Source organism: Apium graveolens, chromosome 1, assembly GCF_009905375.1.
Source record: "Apium graveolens cultivar Ventura chromosome 1, ASM990537v1, whole genome shotgun sequence".
NCBI lineage: Eukaryota > Viridiplantae > Streptophyta > Magnoliopsida > Apiales > Apiaceae > Apium > Apium graveolens.
Genome location: NC_133647.1, coordinates 59,301,759 through 59,316,866, shown reverse-complemented (window position 1 = coordinate 59,316,866; position 15,108 = coordinate 59,301,759). Strand labels below are relative to the sequence as shown.

General features: G+C 37.1%; 1 non-coding gene across 1 annotated transcript; it reads right to left on the bottom strand.

Annotated features, from left to right (window-relative positions):
• Window positions 1-10,522: 10,522 nt before the first annotated feature.
• Window positions 10,523-10,629, bottom strand: LOC141680395 (small nucleolar RNA R71). Its single transcript, XR_012558325.1, has one exon. It is a non-coding gene; the product is annotated as a small nucleolar RNA R71 (small nucleolar RNA).
• Between the last annotated feature and the right edge of the window lie 4,479 nt (window positions 10,630-15,108).

Below are 15,108 nucleotides of genomic sequence, written 5' to 3'. Positions count from 1 at the left end.
AGCATAAGCTGAAAGATGTTAAGAATGCAAACAAGGTAAAATCAACTAGGAAAAATAGGAATGGAAAGGAAGGTGTGAATAAAAGTAATGATTATAAGCCTGTTCCTGATGCTCCTAGGAAAACGTGTCATAACTGTGGAAGTTCTAACCATCTGGCTTCTTTTTGCAGGAAGAATAAGAACATAAACTCCTTACCTTCAAAGTCAGGGGTTAAGAGTCAGTCTGTTAGATATAAGCCACAGTATCCTTATTTTCATTGTGGTAGTTTATGGCATTCTATTTATACTTGTAAGGAATATCATAGTTTGTACTATGACTATTATCAAATAAAACCTTCTTTAAAGAAAGTTTCCATTGTTCCTTCTCGTGTAAATTCTGATTCAAAGTATGATAGTGTAAATTCTGATAAGAAAAATGTTAACATGAACTCTGATGCTAAATCCACTGCAAATGTTAACAAACCTGATAAGGCCAAAGGATCCAAGCAAGTATGGGTCCTTAAAACTAATCATTAGTGGTCTTTGTGATTGCAGGGCAACAGGAAAAATATCCTAGTCCTGGACAGTGGATGTTCAGGACATATGACTGGAAATAAAGCCCTGCTATCAGACTTTGTGGAGAAAGCTGGCCCAAGTGTTTCTTATGGAGATGGCAACATTGAAAAAACATTGGGATATGGCAATATCAATCTTGGGAATGTCATCATTAATGAAGTAGCTCTGGTCTCAGGACTTAAACACAATCTGCTGAGTATAAGTCAAATCTGTGACAGAGGTTATCATGTTGATTTCTTTGAAGAACACTGTGAAATTGTGAGTAAATGTAAAGGCAAAGTTGTTCTGAAAGGATACAGGCGTGGTAACATTTATGAAGCTAAGCTTTCAACAAGTACTGACGGTTCTGCAATCTGTCTGATGAGTAGAGCATCAATTGAAGAAAGCTGGAATTGGCACAAGAAACTCTCTCATTTAAATTTCAACAATATAAATGAACTAGTCAAGAAAGATCTAGTGAGAGGACTGCCAAAGTCAGTATTTGCTCCTGATGGCCTTTGTGATTCTTGTCAGAAGGCCAAACAAAGAATATCTTCATTCAAGAGCAAGACTGAATCATCAATTTTTGAGCCTTATCATCTACTACATGTTGATCTATTTGGTCCAGTGAATGTCATGTCTATTACAAAGAAGAAATATGCATTTGTCATAGTGGATGAGCTCACCAGATACACATGGGTGTATTTCTTGCACACAAAAAGTGAAACTGCATCTATCTTGATTGATCATGTCAAACATCTAGATAAATTGGTCAAAGATTCTGTGAAAACCATAGGGAGTGATAATGGCACTGATTCAAGAATTTGATAATGGAAGAGTTCTGCAAAAACCATGGAATTAAGCAGGAATTTTCTGCTCCTGGAACTCCACAGCAAAATGGAGTTGTTGAAAGGAAGAATAGAACTCTCATTGAAGCTGCACGTATAATGCTTGAAAAAGCAAAGCTTCCAACCTATTTCTGGGTTGAAGCTGTGCAGACTGCTTGTTTTACTCAAAATGCAACACTCATTAACAAGCAAGGAAAAACACCATATGAGATGGTTAAGAAAAAGAAGCCAAATTTGAAGTACTTTCATGTATTTGGATGCAAGTGTTTTGTTCTTAAGACTCATCCTGAACAGCTATCCAAATTTGATCTAAAAGCTGATGAAGGAATTTTTGTTGGATATCCAATTTCCACAAAAGCCTTCAGAGTCTATAATTAGAGAACAAGAGTGGTCATGGAATCTATCAATGTCTCCTTTGATGACAAGAAGATTACTGGACTTGAAGATTTTATTGATCATGATCAGCTGAGATTTGAAAATGAAGACTCAAATTCTGATACTGAAAATCCTGACAATCTAAGTCCTGATAATGCCAACTCTGATGGATTAAACTCTGATGTTATTGAAACTGTGGTGACTACGTCAAAGAAAGATGCACCTATGCATGGGGGCATACTCAAGATCTTATCACATCTCAAGAAGCATCAGAACATACATCTGGCTCTTCAAGTTATGATTCGTCAAGTTCTGATAAGCCAAGTTCTGATAGTTCTGAAAATCTAAATTCTGAAGAATCCAACTCAGAGAGCATAGTTTCAGGGGAGCATCAGAAAATGAAGTTGAAGACAGCATGGATCATGGGGGAGCATCCAGTTCTAGAGAAAACCTTCCATCTGCAAGGAAGTGGACTAAATCACATACACCTGATTTGATAATTGGAAATCCTGATGCAGGTGTCAGAACTAGAACAGGTACTTCAAACGAATGTCTTTACAATTCTTTTCTTTCTCAGACTGAGCCAAAGAAAGTGGAAGAAGCTCTTCAAGATGCTGATTGGGTGCAAGCAATGTAGGAAGAGTTAAATGAATTTGAAAGAAACAAAGTCTGGACCCTAGTGCCAAGACTAAAGAATAGATATGTTGTTGGTACAAAGTGGGTATTCAGAAACAAAACTGACAGTGATGGCATAATTACAAGGAATAAGGCAAGGTTGGTTGCAAAAGGATATTCTCAACAGGAGGGAATTGATTATGATGAAACATTTGCACCAGTTGCTAGGTTAGAAGCCATAAGGATATTTTTGGCTTATGCTGCTCACAAAAAGTTTACTGTCTTTCAAATGGATGTGAAAAGTGCTTTTCTCAATGGAGAATTGGAGGAGGAAGTATATGTTGAACAACCTCCAGGCTTTGTAGATTCCAAACATCCAGATTATGTCTACAGGCTTGATAAAGCACTTTATGGACTTAAGCAAGCTCCTAGAGCATGGTATGAGACTTTAGCTCAGTTTCTTCTGGAAAGTGGATTTAACAGAGGAACTATAGACAAAACACTGTTCTACCTCAACCATGGAAAGGACTTACTTCTGGTCCATATTTATGTTGATTATATCATTTTGTTCCATCTTGTTCTTGAACACCCATTTTGTTCCAATTACACTTCTATTCTTTGATGCAGGAACTAGCTCCCAAACTTTGTTTCTTTCAAACTGATTAAGCTCCTCTTGCATGGGAGATATCCAATCAGGATCCATTAGAGCTTCTTCAGTTTTCTTGGGCTCTACTTGAGACAGAAAGCATGCATATAGGCACTCATTAGCAGTTGCACTTCTAGTCTTTACACCAGCATTTGGATCACCAATAATGGCATTTAGATTGTGACTTCTATCCCATTTTCTGGTGTGAGTTTGTTGACTAGTGCCTTCATTATTTTCTTTATTATTGGTATGATTTTTAGATCCTTCTTCTCTTTCTCCCCTTGAGTTTGTGCTATCAAAATCAGGTGTTTGAGATGAGCTTCCATTTCCATGATTTTCCTGTTTAGTAGACTCTTCATTCATTATTTATTGTGCATTGACTTCACCTTCTTCATCCGAATCACTATTAATGTTGAGATTTTCAAATGCAAGGGCTTCAGCTTCATTCTCATCAAGGCATTCCAAGCCTGGACATTTGTCATCATCATAATTCACATCTATGCTCTCCATGATTTTCTTTTGATCAACTTTATAAACCTTGTAGGCAGTTCTCTCCAATGAATATCCCATAAAAATTTGCTTCAAAAACCTTTGAGTCAAATTTTTCCACATATTCAGAGTTGTCTTTTAAAATGTAACACTTGCTTCCAAACACATGAAGATGCTTTACAGTTGGCTTTCTCTTAGACAAGATTGAGTAGGGTGATTTTCCATGTATTTTGTTGATGAGATATCTGTTTTGAGTGTAGCATGCAGTATTAACAACTTCTTCCCAAAAACTAGTTGGCAACTTGGCATCTTGCAGCATTGTCCTTGCAGCTTCTACTAATGTTTTGTTCTTTCTCTCAACTACACCATTTTTTTGAGGTTTCCTAGAAGCACAAAATTCTTGAACAATGCCTTTGCCTTTGCAGAATTCATTCAATGTTGCATTCCTGAATTTTCTCCCATTATCACTTCTCAGTCTTTTCACACATTTTTGATCTTCAACCTATTTTTCTATCTTCTTTATGTGCTCAATTATGATGTGTGAAGTTTCATCCTTAAAATGCATAAATTCTACCCAAGTATATTTTGAGAAATCATCCACCATCACGAGTGCATATTTGTTCCTTGAAATTGATAAGACATTTACTGGCCCAAAAAAGTCCATATGAATAAGTTGTAGTGGTGCACTTATGGAATTCACAGTTTTTGACTTGTGACTTGATCTTTTCATCTTTACTTTCTGACAGGCTTCACAAACTTCAATTTGAGCAAACTCTAACTTTGGCATGTCTCTCACCAACTCCTTCTTGACCAGAGTGTTGATTGCCTTGTAGTTTAGATGTAAGAGTTTCTTATGCCATAATTTGTTTTTCTCTGTGAATGACTTGGTATAGAAGCAACAAATTCCATCCTCATTTTTTGAGTCCAAGTCTACAATAAACAAGCTTCCTTTCCTTGCTCCGTTTAGAGCAACTTTATTGGTTTTCTTGCTGATGAAGATGCATTCTTCTTTGTCAAATAGAACTTTAAAATCCTTGTCTGCAAACTGGCTAACACTGAGAAGATTTACTTCAAGGTCAGCTACCAATGCTACATCATCAATGACAATATTTCCAGAAACAATCTTGCCATATTCCATTATGAATCCTTTGCTATTGTCTCCAAAGGTCACCAAAGGGCCAACCTTCTCCTCAAATTATGATAGTAGGGCTTTATCACCTGTCATATGTCTGGAGCATCCACTGTCTATGATCCATATGATCTTCTTCATTTTTCCCTGCACATAATGAGTTTTAAGTGTTTTTAGCAACCCAAGCAATGTTGGGTACTTTCTTCTTATTAATCGATTTAGCAGAAGTAGAGTTAGAAGTCTCAGAAAGAATAGTGTTCATAGATGTTTGTGCATTCTCCCTTGCAGATGTAGATCCAATACTAACTTTTTTAAGATCTACTCTCAGCTTTTGTCAACTCTTCATCACTTTTAAATTACAGGGAATGCAATCAAATTATCACAGAATGAATTGGGATCATTTTCCTTGGCTTCATTATACTTGCAGGCTCCCTCAACTGGCTTGCTAATCAACCTTTTACAAAGATAAGTTAGGTGATTTACAGAACCAAATTTTTCACATTTCTTTCTTGGAGCATCTGCAACATAAGAAAAGTTATTGCTTTTATTTATTCGAATTTTCCCATTCTTCTTCTTCTTTCTTGCATCTTCAGTTTTTATTTCCTTGACAGGTGTCTTGGAGTCTTGATTATCCATGAGCTTTATTTTAACCTCAGTGACAGGAGAGCATTCTTCATTTGTCTTTGCAGCATCTTCATCTGCCAGCTCCTGTTTGATTATTAACTCATTTTTACTACAGTTAATTTCTCCAGCCTTGAACACAGGTGACTTCACATTTCTCAGAATTACTGGGACATGTTCACTAGCAATGCTCTTGTCTTTGTCATCTGCAACTTTCTTTTTTCTATTCAAGGCCTCATAATTAAATCCAATGGCTATGTTAGAACATGGTTTATTTTTCTCATGGTATAATCCAACCAACTCAGATGCATTCTTGAAAGACTTCAATCTAACTTCATTTTTCTCTAGCTTCTTGTAAGGCATATATCATAGCCTATTTGTATATTCGAGGATTTAAGTCAACTCAAATAAGAATGTAATAAGTAAATAGTGGATCTACCGTCAAAGAGATCTCGCAAAGTAATATCTGTCAAAGGATTCAGAAACAAGGTTCATCTACAGACTTGAGGAATTTATTCACTGGAAGAAGTTCAAGAAATTGATCATGCCTCAGTGATATAAATCAAGGTTGTGGATTTAATCAAGTGACAGAGATCTCGTCAGGGTATCAGAGAATTACAAGGATTTAATCTGAAGAAAATCAAGTATCAAAGTCAAGACATGAAGAAACGTCACGAAAGTTAGTCACTCATGAACCAGACAGTACATCGAGTGTCAACATTGAAGTGGTGGAATTGATTCATAATTGACTGTGATTATCAGAAGATTTTCAGAAGAATGGTTGCTGCTCAAGATTAGTATTAATTCTCTATTAATTAATTAAGTCATATAATTTAATTAAGAAAATAAATTATATCTGTAAAGATTAATTTATTGATTAATTGAATTAATTGATTAATTAATTCAGAATTAATATTAAGGATTTTTAGAATTTAAATTGGATTAAAATCTATTTAAATTCAACAAGACAAATTTGATTGAACTAATATGACAATCGGTATGACAATCAATAGTCATACCGAAAGTCATGCTAGTACAAATAATTGTCTTGCCGAAAGTTACACTGGAAGAGGATTGTCTTGCTAGTTCAATCAGATAGTCTTGCTAGTTCATTTGATAGTCATACCGAAAGTCATACTAGCTCAACTGATTGTCTCACCGAAAGTCTTGCTAGTTCAAAAGGATTGTCATGCCAGCTCTATTCTATTCGGTTGATTACTTAAAGACAGAAGCAGCCATTCAACAAAAAATTATCCAGAACACAGAAGTCAAGAACAAAGCAGAAAAGAAAAATAAGCAGCAATATTTCATCTTTTCATCTGCATATTTCAAGATCATATTTCTAGTTTTTATTATTAAATCCAAACCACTAGAAATCTTTATCTTGTTCTTGTGTAACAATCTAGCGGAACAAAATCCCTAGAACTTAATCTCAAATCACGTTTAGCATTTGATTCTAATTATTGCAAAAATAGAAAAAGTTCATGTCGAATTTATTCTAAATTTGTGATAATTAATTTGAGATTAATTCCTTGTAATCGATATAGTTGTTGTAACACCTTTCAAGTTTAATAATATTTTTATTTAACTTGAATTTTGTTTGACATTTTTTATTCCGCATTTAATTCGATTATTCGGTACTGTTTGTATTCAACCCCCCCCCCCCCCGTTCTACAAACACATTGGGACCTAACACTTCTCCCTTAACACACCTTCAATCTTATTTGCACACTTGAGCTTATTTTTTCAGGTATGTATTTTCTTGTTTTACAGCTTCAAGCTCCACTATCAACAATTCAGTTTCTTTTTTCCCATTTTCAAGCTTCTCATTTATCTTTGTCAGTCTGATAACTTCTTCATTAGCAGCAACCATACTTGTATGAACTTGAAACATTTATGTGCTCATCTTTTCAACAGTTTCCTTATATTGATTCACATTTAAATTAATGGTGGTAAGAGTTGGTACCTGTATTTTTTTAGGATGACTCTCCTTGCTCCAAGGCCATTAGTGTATAATTTCCAACTTCCTCATCTTCATCATTATCATAATTATCCCAACTTTTACCCTCTTCAATATAAGCTTTGCTTTGTTGCTTCTTTAGAAGAGCTTCATACTTTGCTTCCAATTTAAGATAAGCTTTATATTTCTTTGCTTTCTCGAATTTCCCGCATTTTGTAGCAAAATGGCCTAACTCATCACAGTTAAAGCACCTTATCTTTGATATATCCATAGATCCAATTTTGTAACCATTTTTGCTATCAGATGTGTGCTTCCCTTTTCCGTTCCAGCTGTTGTCTTTGTTGAATGATTGTCCTTTACCCTTGAAGAATCTTGGCATCTTTACTCTAATGTTAGAGAACTTTCTTGCCATATAGGCCATTGATTAATCTAGCTCATCAAGTTTATCCAAGGGGTGTCAAACTCATCTTCTTCCAATTCCAGTATGACTTGTTCCTGTAAATCATTGTTTCTTTGCTCACTTGTTGAGGCAACTGGAGTCTGAAATCTTGGCTCATCATTAGAGGTCTGGCTTTCATTGACACTTAGGGCACTTGAAACATCTACAACATGCCCTTGACCAGCTCTTAATAATTTTCTTTGAATCATTTCTAGTTCATATGTTTTTAAGATTCTATATAGAACTTTCAGAGTTATTCTGCTCAAGTCTCTCCCTTCTAGAATTGCTGAGATTTTCTGTTCCAAATGATCAGGAAGAGAGAGCAAAAATTTCAAGTTTACTTCTTCAGCTTCATAATATTTATCATAAAGCTGCAAGTCATCAATCATCTTGTTAAACCTTTCAAACACATAAGTAATGCTTTCCTTTGGATTAGCCATAAAACCCTCATACTGTAAAATCGGTATCCTTCTTTGATTTGATCTAACTTCCTCAGTTCCTTCACACAGCATTTCTATATTTTCCCAGATCTGCTTAGCAGTATCACAGTTGACAATGTTGTTGTACATTACATTGTCAAGTGACTCTATTAAGATTAACTGTAAGCCACTATTTAGTGAGACTTTTTCTTTCTCGGGCTCAGTGTATTCTGAAGGATCCTTAGGAGCATAATGAGCTGGGATAACCATGTCTCTATTTGTAGATTCCTCAACTCTAACCATAGGAGTGGAGGGCCCATTTTTGAGGATCTGAATGTATAGTGGATTGGCCATCCTGTTACGTGGTATTTATGTCAACTTATAATGCTTTGTAAAGCTTAGAATTGATGTTTTGTACTCAAGTTATTTATGTTTTTGATGTGTTTTTGTAGTGTTTTGCATTTCAGGTATAAATAAAGGATCCAGGTGATTTGACATTATTTTGGTGCTAAATTGGTGCTAGGATTGTGTCTAGGAAGTTTTCTCGTGGATCGTCATCTCAAACCAGCAAGAAAAACAGAAATCTATACTTTTTCCAGAAGGCCAGCGCGCCCACGCTGTAGTAATGTGTGGCCACGCTGAAGATCCGGAAAGACAGCGCGCCTGCGCTGGTGAAGCGCGTGGCCGCCCCAGGTCGGGTTTCAAGAATCTTGTTTCTACTACAATTTTGATTTCTGGACTTCTGTGCTGATCAGGGCTGCTATATAATAACAACTTAAGATTGTTTTTCAATAACAAGACATACCAGAACTTAAGGAGAAGGCATAAGAAGACCGTATAGCACAATTCAACCAAGGTGAAGAGGATCTATTTTATTCTTGTGATTCTTTGTTTTAAGTTGTAATATTGGATGCTAGTTTTCTTATTTGTTGAACCTATACCCTTGTTTAACGTACTTGGTTTATTATTTATTCAGTAAAGATTACATTTATTATACCATGCTTTCATCGGAACCCATGTTGATAATTAGTCCAATTATGGGCTAATCGTTATCGTGGGGTTCTAATGGATTTATTTATGGATTTTAATAGTTAATCTTATTTTGATATCTTAGTATGTGGTGATTGTATGATATCCTAATATTGGTTGTGCGTCTTATGTGTGCCGCGAACATATAAGATATCGTGTTAATCTCTAATGAAGTGATAGTGAATTTAGAGGTTTAGAACTTGCCATGCTACCATAGGTCCATGTATTCATTATACATGTCATAGGTAATTTTAACCATCTAACTTGCCCTATGTAATCATGATAGATAACTTGCGCATTAAATCTTTGTGTTGTCAAATTCTATAGACATTATGGGGTCTCAACATACTTGGTGTCTATTCAGCTTCTATCTCTTTTGTAGATGTCTGGTAGTATGGTATTCGTGCAATGAACGTTGGCGTTTATCAGTTTTGTGTTATCTGATTAGTTATCATCACCATAGCATGCTAAGGTTAAGAACAAGAAGGCTTTGAATGAAGTATTTAATGAAGTTAGAATCCCATGTTTGTCTCATATAATAAATCAACCTTTATTCTCTTTAGTTATTTGATGTTAGTTAATACCTTAGTTATAAACACAACCAATTTGTTATTCGTCTTAGCATTGAATAATAAGCATATTATTGTTGCATAAGCGCATAAATCTTAAGTTAACCAAAAGAGTCTCTGTGGGAATGAACTAGAATTAATTCTATATTACTTGCGAATGCGTATACTTGCGTGTATTATTAGCGCACGTTCTAGCCCTAACAAGTTTTTGGCGCCGCTGCCGGGTACTCTATGTTAATTTTTAGTTTATGTGTTTGTCATCAGTGATCGTTAAAGTTCATTGACTCGGACATTATTACTTACTCTTTTCCTCGTCGTGTTCGAGGTACTCTAGCGAGCGTGTATTCATACGCGTTCTCGGTCTCATAAGAGAACACTGGATCACGCTGAGGAAGAAGATATGGTTCAATAGGAAGTTTTTGAGGAAGAAGAGAAAGTTGAGGAAGAAGCACTAGTTGTGATGGGAGATCAAGCAAAAATTCTGAAAGCTTTGATGGACTATTCTCAGCCTAAGATCAATGATATTCAGTCCAACATTATCAGACCAACCATCTCGGCTAACACCTTTTAGATCAAGTCGAGCACAATTCAGATGATACATAATTTAGTGCAGTTTGGGGGTTCTCCTATAGAAGATCCCAACATGCACATCAGGGATTTCATCGAGATCTGCGACACTTTCAAGTTCAATGGCGTTACTGAAGATGCTATCAAGCTGAGGGTTTTCCCATTCTCTCTGAGGGATAAGGCTAAGTGTTGGTTACATTCTCTTCCAGTAGGCTCTATTACTACTTGGAAGGATCTTGCTCAAAAGTTTTTCACTAAGTTCTTCCTTATGGCAAAGACGTCTGCAATCAGGAATGCTCTTACTCAGTTTGCGCAACACTCTGGGGAATCTTTATGTGAGGCTTGGAATCACTATAAAAATATGCTTAGGAAGTGCCCACACCATGGCATGCCTGACTGGATGATCATAAATTGTTTCTACAATGGTTTAGGCGCACAGTCTAGACCTATGCTCGATGCACCGTCTAGTGGAGCCTTATAGGCCAAAAGCTATAATAAAGCTTATGAGTTGATTGAGCTAATGGAAGCTAATGAATACCAGAATCCAACACAGAGAATATCGTAAGGCAAGGTAGCAGGAATTCTGAAAGTGGATACAACTACTGCTATAGCTTCTCAACTTCAAGCATTAACGATAAAACTGGATTCTTTGGCTAATTATGGAGTTAATCAGATTACTAGTATTTGTGAGCTTTGTGCGGGGGAACATGAGACTGAGCAGTGTCCTATTTCGAGTGAATCAGCTCAATTTGTGAGCAACTTTCAGAGATCACAGCAGCATGCTCCAGCCACTTATCATCCCAACAACTGCAATCATCCAAATTTTAGCTGGAGCAACAATCAGAATGCGGTGCAACAATCTTATCATCCATACACAGCAAAGCGGTATAAGCCTCCTGGTTTTCAACAACTGTAATATACACCAAGGAAACAACTTCAACTTCAGCAGTTTCCTTAAGCTAATGAAAAATCTGAATTGGAGGAGTTGAGGCTCATGTGCAAGAGCCAAGCAGTTTCTATTAAGACCTTGGAGAATCAAATTGGGAGGATTGCTAATGCTTTGCTGAATCATCAACCTGGCACACTTCCTAGTGATACTGAAGTGCCAGGAAAGAGGGAAGCTAAGGAGCAGGTAAGGCAATTATATTGAGGTCTGAAAAGGTTGCGAATCCTGAAAAATCTAAAGTTCCAGAATATAAAGTTGTGTCTGAAGAAGAGGAGCCGAAGGAAGCAGAAGCGGAACCAAGGAAGGCAACTGTTGTCAACACTCCTCCTGAGGGTAATACAGGGGAAAAGCAGGTCTATCCTCCACCTCCATTTCCTAAGAGGCTGCAGAAGCAAAAGCTAGATAAGCAATTTGCTAAGTTCTTGGAAGTTTTCAAGAAACTTCATATCAACATACCTTTCACTGAAGCTCTTGAACAAATGCCTAGTTATGCGAAGATCATGAAAGGTATTTTCTTTCGGAAAGTGAAGCTCGATGACTTAGAGGCCATTTCTCTAACGGAGGAATGCAGTGATGTGCTGCAACAAAAGTTGCCTCCAAAGCTTAAAGATCCTGGAAGCTTCACTATTCCTTGCACTATTGGAAAATTGTCATTCGATAAATGCTTATGTGACTTTGGAGCTAGCATCAACTTGATGCCTTTATCTATCTTCAAGAAGTTAGGTCTACCTAATCCAAATCCTACATATATGTCCTTGCAGTTGGTTGATCGCTCTATTACATATCCATGAGGCATTGTGGAAGATGTATTGGTCAAGGTGGACAAACTCATCTTCCTGCTGACTTTATTATTCTTAATTTTGAGGAAGATAAGAAGATTCCCATAATCTTGGGAAGACCTTTCTTGGCTAGTGGCCGAACCTTGATTGATGTGCAGAAGGGTGAGCTTACTTTGCGAGTTCAGGATCAGGATGTCACCTTCAATGTTTTTAATGCAATGAAATTCCCTACTGATGAAGAGGAATGCTTTAAGATGGAGTTGGTTGAATCTGTGGTTACTTCAGAATTGAATCATGTGCTAAAATCAGATGTCTTAGAGAAATCCTTATTGGAGGATTCGGATAGTGAAGATGATGAAAGCGACCAGTAGTTATAATATTTGAATGCTTCTCCATGGAAGTGAAGATTGGAAATGCTTTTAGAATCTCTTGGATTGGAGGAGCTGAAAAGTTCTCCAAAGCGCCTCAATCCATCTATTGAGGAAGCTCATACTCTTGAGCTTAAGCCTTTTCCTGAACATTTGAGGTATGCATTTTTAGGTGATGCATCTACTTTTCCTATTATTATTGCATCTGAACTTTCAGGTAGTGATGAGGAAAAACTTTTGAGAATTCTTAGAGAGTTCAAATCGACAATTGGATGGAGTATAGCAGATATCAAGGGAACCAACCCTTCTTATTGTATGCATAAAATTATGCTAGAGGAAGAAAGCAAGCCTACTGTTGAGCAACAGAGAAGGCTAAATCTGATCATGAAAGAGGTTGTCAAGAAGGAAATTCTTAAGTGGCTAGAAATAGGGTCATCTATCCCATTTCTGACAGTTCTTGGGTGAGCCTAGTTCAGTGTGTGCCAAAGAAAGGGTGTATCACTGTGGTTTTGAATGAAAAGAATGAGCTCATTCCTACGTGAACAGTCACGGGGTGGAGAGTTTGCATGGATTACGGAAAGTTGAACAAAGCTACAAGGAAAGATCACTTCCCTCTTCCTTTTATCGATCAGATGCTTGATAAATTGGCTGGACATGAGTACTACTGTCTTCTAGATGGCTATTCGGGTTATAATCAGATTTGTATCCCTTCAGAAGATCAAGAAAAGACTACATTCACATGTCCTTTTGGAACTTTTGTATTCAGGAGAGTTTCTTTTGGGCTATGTGGTGCACCAGCCTCATTTCAGAGATGCATGATGGCTATTTTCTCTGATATGATTGGAAATAATGTAGAAGTGTTCCTGGACGATTTCTCTGTCTTTGGAACTTCTTATAATGAATTATTGCACAATCTCATATTAGTGTTGAAAAGGTGCGTTGAGACCAATCTGGTTCTCAATTGGGAGAAATGTTATTTTATGGTGCGCCAAGGCATCATTCTTGGTCACAAGGTCTCTGGTAGGGGTCTTGAGGTGGATAAATCCAAGGTGGGGGTCATTGAAAATCTTCCTCCATCAATTTCTGTTAAGGGAATTCACAGTTTTCTTGATCATACGGGTTTCTATAGGCGTTTCATCAAGGACTTCTCTAAGATTTCTAAGCCGTTGTGTAATTTGCCAGAGAAAGATGATTCTTTCAAGTTTGATGACGAGTGTCTTGCTGCTTTAAAGAGCTTAAAAAAGAGTTTGATCATGGTACCGGACATAACTGCACCTGATTGGAATGAACCGTTTGAAATGATGTGTGATGCAAGTGATTATGTGGTCTACTGCTAGTAAGACCCTCAATGTTGCTCAACTGAACTACACTACTACTGATAAAGAACTATTGGCCATTGTCTATGGTTTTGAGAAGTTCTGATCTTATTTACTTGGGACGAAGGTGTCAGTTTTTACTGATCACGCTGCTATTCGCTATCTCGTCTCGAAGAAGGACTCGAAGCCTAAACTGATTCGATGGGTTCTTATATTTCAGGAATTTGAATTGGAGATCAAGGATAGAAAAGGGACTGAAAATCAAGTCGCTGATCATCTCTCTCATTTAGAGGATCCAAGTGCCACTTCACAGGATAAGCCTTTGATCAATGAGTCTTTTCCTGATGAGCAATTGTTTTGAGTGCAAGCAGAGGAACTGTGGTTCGCCGACATTGTGAACTACCTCGTGAGCAAAGTTATTCCTCCAGACTTGTCTTATGCTCAAAGGAAGAAATTTTTGCACGAAGTGAAGTGGTACATGTGGGATGAGCCGTTCCTATTTCGGCAATGAGCTGACCAAATCATCAAGAGATGTATTTCGTACAGCGAAACGGGGGGATCTTGCGAGATTGCCATTCAACGGCTTATGGAGGACATTATGGTGGAGAAAAGACAGCAGCTCGTATCCTTCAAGCAGGTTTCTTTAGGCCAACTTTATTTAAGGATGCTCATCAGTTTGTTTTGAAATGTGATCCATGCCAGCGTGTGGGTAATATGTCCAAAAGGGATGAGATGCTCTTAATGTGCTTCTCGAGGTTGAGGTCTTCGATTTTTGGGGAATTGACTTCATGGGGCCATTTGTCTCATCTTGCAATAATCAATATGTCTTATTGGCGGTTGATTATGTATCAAAATGGGTGGAAGTTAAAGCTTTGCCGACGATTGATGCAAAGGTAGTGCTAAATTTTCTTCACAAGCAGATATTCACAAGATTTGGGACTCCAAGAGTCATAATCAGTGATGAGGGATCGCATTTCTGCAATCGCAAGTTCACTGCTATGATGAAAAGGTATAATGTGAATCATCACATTGCTACAGCCTACCATCCTCAGACGAATGGTCAAGATGAGGTATCTAACAGAGCGATCAAGCGCATTTTAGAGAAATTTGTGTGTCCATCAAGGAAGGATTGGTCTTTGAAGTGGCATTTATGTCAATTTATAACGCTTTGTAAAGCTTACAATTGATGTTTTGTACTCAAGTTATTTATTGTAACACCCCCAAATCCGGGGTCGGGGATCCGGGTTGTCACGAGTTCCATTTCCCTTAATAACACCCAATCTTAATAATTAATCAACTACTCTGTACTGTGACCCCACAATAAACACACACACCACACGTTATAGTCTCAGAGATGAACATCCAAAAATAATCACAAGTCATTTTATTCCACAATTATCTGCCAATACACCTTAAAAGGTTTTCTGAATAAATTTACATTCCTTTGCCATTATTACAAT